Source organism: Geospiza fortis, unplaced genomic scaffold (assembly GCF_000277835.1).
Source record: "Geospiza fortis unplaced genomic scaffold, GeoFor_1.0 scaffold89, whole genome shotgun sequence".
NCBI lineage: Eukaryota > Metazoa > Chordata > Aves > Passeriformes > Thraupidae > Geospiza > Geospiza fortis.
In genome coordinates, this window is record NW_005054615.1 from 263,516 (window position 1) to 266,116 (window position 2,601).

Genomic DNA, 2,601 nt, shown 5'->3' on the forward strand with positions numbered 1-2,601 from the left:
CCGACGCCGCCGCGCGCCCTCGTGAGAGCCACGCCCGTGGGCGGGGCGGGGAAATGCCACGCCCACAGTGCAGAACCCGCAGAGGGAGCTGTGCTGGGCACACACCTGGACTGACAGCTCTGTACGGGCACAGCTGTACTGGGTGTACACACCTGGGCACACGTCTGGACTGGCACCTCTGTACGGACACACCTGTGCTGGGCACACACCTGTGTGTGCACACCTGTACACACACACACACACCTGTACACACACACACACACACACACACACCTGTACACACACACACACACACCTGTACACACACACACACACACACACACACCTGTACACACACACACACACCTGTACACACACACACACACACCTGTACACACACACACACAGCTGTACGTGCATGCCTGCCTGGTGCACACACCTATACACACAAACACACCCCTGTGTCACACACACACACACACACACAGCCATGGCACACACACCTATGCACACACAGACACCCCTGTGTCACACACCTCCATATCACACACACCTATACACACACAGACTCCCCTGTGTCACGCACCCCCGTATCACACACACCCGTGTCACACCCCCCTGTGTTACACACACCCCCCTGTGTCTCACACACACACACCTGTGTGTCACACACACCCCCGTGTCACACACACCTATGTCACACATCCCTGCGTGTGACAAACCCTGCCCACCTGGAGGTGCCACCCAGCAGGAAATGGGGGGTGTGACACCTTCCAGAAGGTGCTGCTGGATCGTCCCCAACACCTGGCTGTGAGGAAAGCGCGATGCTGTGCCCGGAGCAAACAGTGCTGGGGGTGGTGACACTGCGTGGTGGCACTGCGTGGTGACACTGCGTGCAATGCCTGCCCCAGGAAAACAAGCTGCCGTCCCCAGAGCCCCGAGAGTGGGCAGCTCTGGGGAGGATCCGGGTTGCTCCCCTTCCCCAGCGCCGTGGGTGGAAGGAGATGTTCCCGAAAACGTGCGATAGGATCGCTGTGGTATGGGGGACACCAGGAGGCGACACTTTTGGCAGAGGTGTTTGTCCGCAGAGAGGTGTGAAGCGCTGCAGGGCTGCCTGTGGCCGAGGCACGGGCAGGGGCTGGTGATGCTCCTCTCCAAAGGGAGCTCCGAGCTGACCTCGGGGCAGGCGTTGTGTCACTATAGGACACGGAACAACGCGACACAGCGGACACGCTGCTCTTTTCAAGGTGCGAAAAACGCCAGTCGCCTGTTTTTTAAATTTTAAAAATTTAATAGTAATGAAATGGTTGTGAAAATAGAAAATTAGAGTAATAATAATTTGGACAATTTGGATTAGGACAATATGAGACAATAGAAACAAAGAGTTACAGACAGTCCGGGTACCTCTTTCTGGGCAAAATAAGGCCGAAAAAGGCCCCACGTTAACAGAGGATTAACCCTTAAAAGCAACAGCCTGTTGCATATTCATACACCTCATCCATGATGCATAAATTCCATTCAAACACAGGATTCTGTCTGGTCAGCGCCAGCTTCTTCCTCTGAGTCCTAGCAGCGCCTTTGAGGCAGGAAGAAGTTCATTTCTTCTGATAATGGAGCAATAAATTCTCTTTCTCTGAAAGATTGAGGTATCCTGTGGCTGCTATCTCGCTGCGAGTCCTTTCTTTAAAAAAAGTATCTTACATAGCATAGTTTCTATTTTAACATTTTTTATAACCTAAAACTGTATTTACCACACTATTTAAGAGAATTAATACAACATTACTTTCTAACACAACACACACAATATTCATTTTAATATTTGCAAAAAGCCAATCATAAAATACGCATTTTTCACAAAGGTAAAAGAGACTTTTTAATTTCTGACTCTAACATTTACAGATTTCTAAAAGTGACAGTGGAGTGGAGGGGGAAAGCGCCACCTCTCCAATGACACTGGATGAACTAACAGTTTATTACATTTTTTTGTCTTCCATAAAAGAATGCAAAGTAAAGTGTGTAAGAAAGTTCGTTACAAAAATGTAAACATCAGAAGGCTTAAAAATCTTTAAAAATCAGGGCAACAGTGTTGTTTAATAGGCTCTTCCTGGAGAGAGGTGGGAGCCCCTGTCCCCCCTTCTCGTGTGTTGTGGGGCCATGATGGAGGAGGACATGTGCTCAGTCTGGCACTTTTTTAAAGAAAAATAAAATAAAAGACTGACTCTGTAACTGAGCATCCAACATGTGCGAGTTTACAGCTGTGGGTTCCCATTTGTGGGAGGTTTTCTCATCTCCACACCATTGCCCCCAAAAGAAGCCTCAGGATTTGTGTCCCCTCCTCAGCACCTCCTGCAGGGTTGGCACCTTGTCCTGTTCCCTCCCTCCAGATTCTCAGTTTACTTTTAATTTCTTCTTTAATAAATGTGAGACATCTCACTTCAATGTAAGAACTTGTTCACTAATGCTTCCTTTACTAAATGGTCTACAATATCTCTGCTTGCAGTCCCAGGAAGGGCTGTTCTATTGGTTGAAATTTGGTTATGTCTTTCATCATGATGGATTGTTTCCTTTAAAGAGGTTCTCTCACTGAAATACACCTTATAATTGAAGCTTGACTTTTTGATG